Source organism: Anomalospiza imberbis, chromosome 2, assembly GCF_031753505.1.
Source record: "Anomalospiza imberbis isolate Cuckoo-Finch-1a 21T00152 chromosome 2, ASM3175350v1, whole genome shotgun sequence".
Classification (NCBI taxonomy): Eukaryota; Metazoa; Chordata; class Aves; order Passeriformes; family Viduidae; genus Anomalospiza; species Anomalospiza imberbis.
The window spans coordinates 46,271,524-46,279,346 of NC_089682.1; the positions used below are offsets into that span (position 1 = coordinate 46,271,524).

General features: G+C 42.9%; 1 non-coding gene across 1 annotated transcript; it reads left to right on the plus strand.

The window, feature by feature from the left end:
* The first annotated feature begins 1,113 nt into the window (after positions 1–1,113).
* On the plus strand, positions 1,114–1,289 carry LOC137469822 (U2 spliceosomal RNA). The gene has a single exon (XR_010996701.1). It is a non-coding gene; the product is annotated as a U2 spliceosomal RNA (small nuclear RNA).
* The last annotated feature ends 6,534 nt before the right edge of the window (positions 1,290–7,823 follow it).

A 7,823-nucleotide genomic window follows, 5' to 3' on the forward strand; every position in this document is an offset into this window, starting at 1 on the left:
CATATGCCTTCTGACCTCCCAGACTTGAGTCATACTCTGGGTTTCCCCTATGGAATAACTCTTCCATCCAATCCCAAACTGGCACAAAACAAACCAACCAGAACACAGAAACACTAATGCATTTAAATTGTGTTTTAGATTACCTTTGAGAATTGCTGTCTTGATTGTGTGTCTTCTGATATTTTCCAGGCTAGTTACTCATTTAAATTATTGTAGTTATATGGTGGGTTTTTCCTACACTATTTGAAGACCCTCTCACAAGAGTCCCAGGTAGCTGCCAAGGATCTGGGGAAGAAATGACACCCACCTGCTGCTTCTCTATGTCTTATGGTAAACTTTGAGGAGATGGGCTGAAACCAAGCACCAGGCTGATACCTGACACCATCACTGTGGAGAGTCTGGCTGATTTACATTGGGGAGCAAAGTCAAATGGAAATACAACTGTATGAAGAGGAGTTGGCACTGCAGAATATGGATGTATGCAATCAGCCAGTATGTGAATGGAAGCAGTCCATTTCAGAACAATAATTTTGCTCCTCCTGTACCTTAGAAAAATCTCCAGTAGCTGCTACCTGCTGTTAAAAACTCCACATTTCTCAAGGTCATTGACACAGAATGTGAAAGATCGGCCTCTAAACATGGATCTCGATTACCCTGCTACAAACCTTGAGTGATGATATGTGCCTCGCAGCTGATAATGCAGTACTTTATCAGAACTTAGTACAGTTCTGATGGAGTCTTCAAATGTTGTTGGCATCAGGGACGTGCTTCGATTGGTGTTGCTGGTTGTTGGAGGTGAGGGGTTGGTTTCAGGCAGCTGATGTTGCTGTCAGGAAAGCATCTTAGTCTGGGACAAGAAAGGCCAAAACGCTGCTTTTGGGTTGCACCCAAAATTCCCCATGAATTGGTCCCATCCCAGCAAGGGACAGAGCTTGACGTTTTATGAAAAGGCCCAAAGATGAGCAGAAGGAGAACTGAAGTGGCTTGACTGTAGCTTTTTTCTTTCACAAGCTCCAGGCTAAGAAATAACAAGACAATGTAAGTATTGTCTCCAGCTGGGTCATCTACATGCATCTATTCCTTTGAAGGAACCATGCAAAGAGAAAGGACAGATTTGCTGCTGGTGTTGGCCAAGTGTAGTATCTGATCTTAAAAGTTTAATAATGCCCTTGATGAGAGGATTTTATATTAAACAGACTTTGGGGCATGGGAGTTGGACCTGGAGCTTGCTGTCTCTGCTTCATCCATTGCCCCAGTATTGCAGTGACTTTGGGAATGGTGCACTGATTGGTTTGAGTTGCACCAAAAGAGAGGTGGGTCAGAAGGTCAAAGAAGACTCTTTCTCTTTACTCTGCCCTCATGAGACCCTCCCTGGAGTTCTGTATTCAGCTCTGGGGTCTCCAACATAAGAATGACATGGACATGTTAGAGAAGATCCAGAGTAGGGGCACAGAGATGCTCCAAAAGCTGGAGCACATCTGCTCTGGAGATAGGCTGGGAGAGCTGGGGGTGTTTAGCTTGGAGAAGAGAAGGCTTCAGGGAGAGCTTACAGCTTCCAGTGACCAAAGGGGGCTTATAATAGCAGGAGAGCAGCTTTTTTATATGAGCATATAGTCATAGGAAAAGGGGAAATGGTTTTAAACTAAGAAAGAGTAAATTTGGATTAAATGTTAGGAAGAAATTCTTCCATGTGAGGTTGGTGAGGCCCTGGCACAGGTTGCCCAGGGAAGCTGTGGCTGCACCATTCCTGTAAGTGTGGAAGGCCAGGTTTGACAGGGCTTGGAGCAACCTGGCTCGAGTGGAAGACATCCCTGCCTGTGGCAGGGGGTTTGGAATTATATGGTTTCTAAAGTCCCTTCCAAACCACAGCATTCTGTGACCCCAAGTAAAGCACATGCATGGCAAATACAGAAAACACCTTCAGTGCTCACTGACAAGCTGGTGCTGATTCTTTGCCCTTGGGCATCAGCTAAGGCCAACCAGGCAACAGAAAGAAAGCTGGTAGGAACTGCAGACCATATTTACAAAAGGCCTTCTGAGGTTCCACAAGGAGTTGGTCACAACAGGCTCTACTGGGTCCTGCATTATCCAGCAGCACTGCAGGAGGTCTGGGTTCTTGGTGTGTTGGCATGAAAAGTCTGCCTTCAGGATGAGATTGCCCAAAGCATGGCACTGCAGTGTTGTCAGGATCATGAGGTGTATTGACTGGATCTCCAGATTAATTAATGTGCTGTGAAATGCCTGGTGGCAGTGCTGAATGCTGATCCTCAGTAGAGGCAATTTGATATTCAGCAGGTGAAAACATTGATTTCAGCCTGGGTGAGATTTGCCATGCACAGTCCCAAATTTGTCCTTCATAATATAAAAGTAAATAGCAAGGAGAAAAAAAACAGGCCACTTGCCCAGCACTCCTGCAGCCCCCTCTGCAGTCACTTTGCTCATCTCAGAGGGAGGTCATTCAAGCCTTTCATTATAAAAATTATTAATCTCCATTCTTGCAAAGAAGAAAGGGACCTACAGTGGGCTTTGCATCAAGCATGGAAAACCAAGAAAAAAGAGTAATATTTCATTTTATACATCGTCAGTCAGAGGCTACTAGTTTTTGGTAGGAGAGCAGACCCAGAAGGGACTAGCTGTAAACACAGCTTGTTAGAAATGACCAGAGAGCTGTGAAAACTCACCTCCTTTGAAATTGGTATGAAACAGTTTGATTTTTTTGCACCATTTAATATGGGCTCAGCAGGAGCTGAAGATGGGTGCCAAAGTGAAGCCAAGCAAAAACCACTCAGATGAACCTTCCCAATGCCTTTGCTGCTCACTGCTGCATTTGGTTAGAGAAACGTGAATTCCTTGTTCTTGTGCCAAACATATTGCTATGGGAGGAGTAATTGTGCCAGTCATCATTGGAGTTAGGCAGATACTAACACAATGCAGTATTGCACACAGTTCTCCCAGTCTTTCCCACTCTGGTATCTGTGATCTTGTTAATAATATTGCCCAAAGCACTTTAATTTTAAACATTGTCCAGGATTTAAAAAAAATAAAATTCCCAAAATAATATTTTTGGAGCTGGGGAGGAGATCTTTCTTAAGTTGGGCTCTTAGCTCTGACATAGAGAAACACATTTTTGCAGATTTAAAAACTGGTGCTTGAAGGAAATTGATTTAAGTGCTCAAGGTTTCCCATGAAGAGAAACTGGTTGAATAACAACAGGTTCATTTTCTGGAACTTGAAAAATTAGTAAAATAAGTAGGAGGTTTTTTTCCTGTGATAGTAAAGCCATGTATAATATTAAGCAGCATTGCTGTTTTATCATATCAGATCTTTTTTAATAGTTATCATTTCCATCTTACATCACATCTCAAGAAGAAAAATTATGCCAGGTCCTAATCTCCACTTTTAAATCTATTCTACTGAAATCAAATTAGGCTTATTCATAACAACTCAGTACCTCACATTTCTTTTCTCAATGCAGAAACCTAAATCTCTTTCTGCTTGCCTTTCTAAAAAGAGCTCTAATTATTTTCCGAGGAAAATCAATCCAGAGAAAAAAAAATTCTGAGGAAAATCAATCCACTACATTTGTAATGGAGAAAATCGTATTTCTTCCTTTTTATCTGAGCAAATACGAACAAAAAATTGTAAGTAAAGTATTAGTATTGTAAATGGCTTCAATGATCAAAGAACTGGGGAAAGAAAAAGGACAACTGAAGATTTCAGTCATAGCTTTGTGGGAACATCACCCACTGCTTTTCCCCTGCGCAAGGATTTTCATGAAAGCATGTCCTTGTACTAATTGTCTGTAATAGGACTTTTCTCTCTTCTATCTCATGGAAATGTATGACTGCCATTTCAAAGACAGCATTCTGGCAAAAAACAACTTGGCAACACGGGGAGACTGAAAACCACTTGCTGTTATATAACAGGGATGTGAATTTGAATGCAACAGGAAGACACAGAGATGTAACTGTCCATCTATTGCCCTCCATATTCATAAAGGACATAATTTCCTCCTAAGAAATAGATTCAGGTAATATACTAGAATTTGCCACATCTAACTATGTGCCTTTATTGTAGCTAATACCACATCTGAAAGAAAGATGACTGCTGCCACTGGGAAAAGCTCTAAGAGTAGCAATCAGACAAAAAAGGCTACAGCAAATGGGTCCCCATGCATTTGGAGCGAAATGCAGAGAAATGTAAGAGGTTGTAAGGCCAAAAAAAAAAAAAAAACAAAAAAACAAAAAAAAACAAACCAAAAAACAAAAACCAAACCCCAAAAAAACAAACAAAAACCAACAAAAACAAACAAACAGAACAAAACAAACATGTTTGGGTTATATAAAGAATTAATTGTCCCCAAAGATTTGTGTTCATTTCTTTGGCAAGATGCTCTCTCTGATCAGCCCAGAGAGAAATGTCGCAATGGAATGTCCATCTGTTCCCTGATGATTCAGGACTTCAAGCTGCTCCCAATGGTAAACCATTCGTCACTCTGTCTATATTCCTTAAACTTTAATCTGATGAGTAAAACAGAAGTCAAAAAACCCACATCTCGACTAGTACTCCCCCTCCTATCAACTGCTTTGCTTTCATGTGCTACTGCTGTCAGTTTGGATACAGCATATTTCCGGCTAAGACTTGTTTGCACTATAATGCAGCAGATTGAAGGTTCTTTGGATTGCAATTGAAAATATGCTGTTTATCTTGCTCATTAGGAAGTCCAGTGGACATCTGCCTGAGACATGGTGAGCTCATCTATCCAGGAGAATGCCTTGATTAGCGTAGGAGTTGTACATAAACCACTTGTGATACTCCTTGCTGATGGATGGTAATTCTCCTGCAAGAGGCATCACAACTTCCTATCTGGAGGCTGCTCCACCAGAACTCAGGAAAAAGGTGCTCAAATTGGATTTCACAGGGATATCTGGGAGATGTCTGCAGCCTTCTCATATCTTACTCTGTCTGTAACAGAATTTGATTTATTTTCTAGCCCGAGCCTGAAAAAACGCCACAAAATACTTGAATGAAGTACCCTGCTGGCTCTGATACTGTTGTGTGTTAGGCCTCTCGTGGAATTTCTTCCCATTGTCGTCAGGAAGACACTGGAAATGGGGAAGGGAGTGGCTTTATAGGTTAATATACAGTGATTATGAAACAAAAGGAGTAGCTAATTGCTCTGGCATGCCACTGATATGGTTTGGGGGGAGGTGGGGGGATAGAAGGGGGATTTGGCAGTTCATAGCTGGGGGTGGGCAGTCTTTTCCCCATTGGGAGCGGAGACGCTTTTGGCCGTGGACTTCCCCTGTGCAGTGGCTTGACACTGCTGCAGAGTTCTCCCTGCCACCTGCTTGTAAGCCCGTTGCTTGCAAGACAGGGGGACACCCGACTCCACCGCCGCCCGACACCCACGCAGGCCGCGCGTGGCCCCGGGGGCGCCGCCACCGCCCCTCCTGCAGAGGTTCCGAGCTCGCACCAGAGCGCCCCCTGCCGACCGCGAGGGAGCACCCGACTGCCTCGCCGGAGCCGCCAGCGCCGCTGCCGGCCGTGGTCGTAATTACACCACGGGGAAACTGCGTAGCGAGTGTAAAACTTTCTGTTAGTGTTTTGTTGTTTGCTCTGTTCAGATATCGATATATTTTATAGTAAAGATCTGTTATTCCTTTTGCTACATTTTTGCCTGAAAGCCCTATAATTTTCGGAGTTATAATAATTTGGAGGGAAGAGTCTTCAATTTCAGGAAGGTTCCTGCCTTCCTTGGCCGACATTTGTCTTTTAAACCAAGACATTAATTGGCACCCAATATAAGGCTTCGAGAGGAAAGGATGAAAAGAGAATAACAGTTCTTTGGTGACCCATTTGTGTATGGGATATACAATCCTTATTAGGCATGTGGTCCAGCTTACCGGTTCAGGTTTTTATCCATTTGCAGGTCATTATCTAAACATAGGCCCTACAACTAAGGCCATTGTGATTGTTACGAAGTTTCTAGAATGAATCAGTTAGGTGAGGAATTAAGTTACTGTAAACCTCTTTGAATGTGTGCACATGGCTATCCAGCTACCACAGCCTAAAATGGGGTTTCACTAATGAAGGTACCTATTGTGGGGGAGGAATGCAGAGGGTTGTTTTCTGCCAACACTTCTTCAGGCCTACCACAACAGCTTTTGAAGGGTTTAAATTCCCATTAAATGCCATATTCTTGCTGATGTTTTGCTAAGTTTATTCAATACAGTCCATTCAGCATTTAAAGACAGGATGAGGTTGCTTCAAAATCTCCCCCAGAGACTAGAAATGTTGCCCAAAAGCCTGCTACAGAGGCTGTAGACACTGCCCAGCAGTACCACCTTTCCCACTGAGGGAAAGGTGGACAGCGCAGCCATAGAACCAACAGATATTACAACCATCCAGGTTCCAGCTAAATGACAAGAGCAGCCACACCAGCAGCAGTCGGCCCTGGGCAGAGGCCCTGGGCAGAGGAAGTATAAAACCAATCAGGTACAAGGGCCCTCACAACCAGCAGAGGAGCCGGAGCCCAAGATCATCACTGAGTCCCTGTCATTTCACAGTCTCTGCAGTCTGTGAGAAGATGTTACATGACGGGTGGGCAAGGCTACCCTTTTGCCTGATTGACTAGAGTTTGCCTGATTGACTGGACATCATGGGTGCAGGTCTACAACTTGATGGTACCGAAGCAAGTTTTTTGGGGTCTTTGCCCTGGAGGTGGGTATGAATCAGGCATTTGTGAGAGAGCCAGGACCGTTTCTCTCCAGGAGTGGCTTCTAACAAATGTAAGAGAGAGATACACATTTGAACTTACATGGAAAAGTCTAAATTTTAATTTGATTTATGCTTGTAACAACATTTATGTTTATAGTATTAAATGCAACACATATATGGTAATCCCATACGGTGTAGTTATCCACCCTGAGCTGAAAATAGCCCAGCTAACCACAGATAAAATCCTGTGCACAGAGATTGACAGCAGCATCTTCTGTTATTTGTCTTTATCCAAAATACTAACAAAAGTGTACAAGGAGTGGAAAAAGAAGTCTCTTGTACAAGACCTTTCAGAGCGCATAGGACAGAGCAACAAATACCTTTTGGGGCTGGATTTCCCTCCAAGTGCCCACGAGATCTGTGTGTCTACCAGTGCTTACATAGCTGTCACCTCAGCTTAGCAAAACTTCTGTATTATTCTTTAAAAGGCAGCATTGACTTAATTTCTGTGCAATTTATCATTTTACCCTAGGATATGGTCTTCTACTGATGCAGTCCTAGATGCAGATGAAATACAGCCCTGAATGCTAACACATCCACCTGCTAGTCCAAGTGGTGTATCCCCAGCAAGGGACTCACTAGTGCTTCTGTTCCTCCAGGGCATCATCACTGAGGCAAATTCAGGTGTAAGAAAAACTGCAAGAGGGCATATACAAGAAACCTGGAGAGGGAAGGACTGTAGTCACATCTCTATAGGGTTTCTCTTCTTTTCTCTAAAGAAAAATAGATTTCACAAAAAATCCTGTCATTTTCCCAAAAGGTTTCAGAAATTTAAATCTATTTTTGATGCTTTTTCCTTTTTTTTTTTTTTTTTTTTTTCCCAGCTCAGAGCTGGTAGTCAGGAAACCTGGTTTTAATTCCCAATCCCATTACAGGCTCCCAGTATAGCTGGGAACACATATCTGCAACATGGCATGGCGATACCAGGTCTGTTGATGTCTATTGAGCTGAGTGGGCTGGATAATAAATGTCTTTCTGTGTGGTTCTTCTGGGTGAAGTGCCTAAATATTTCTAATTTCCACATGACCCTTATTTTTCAAAAC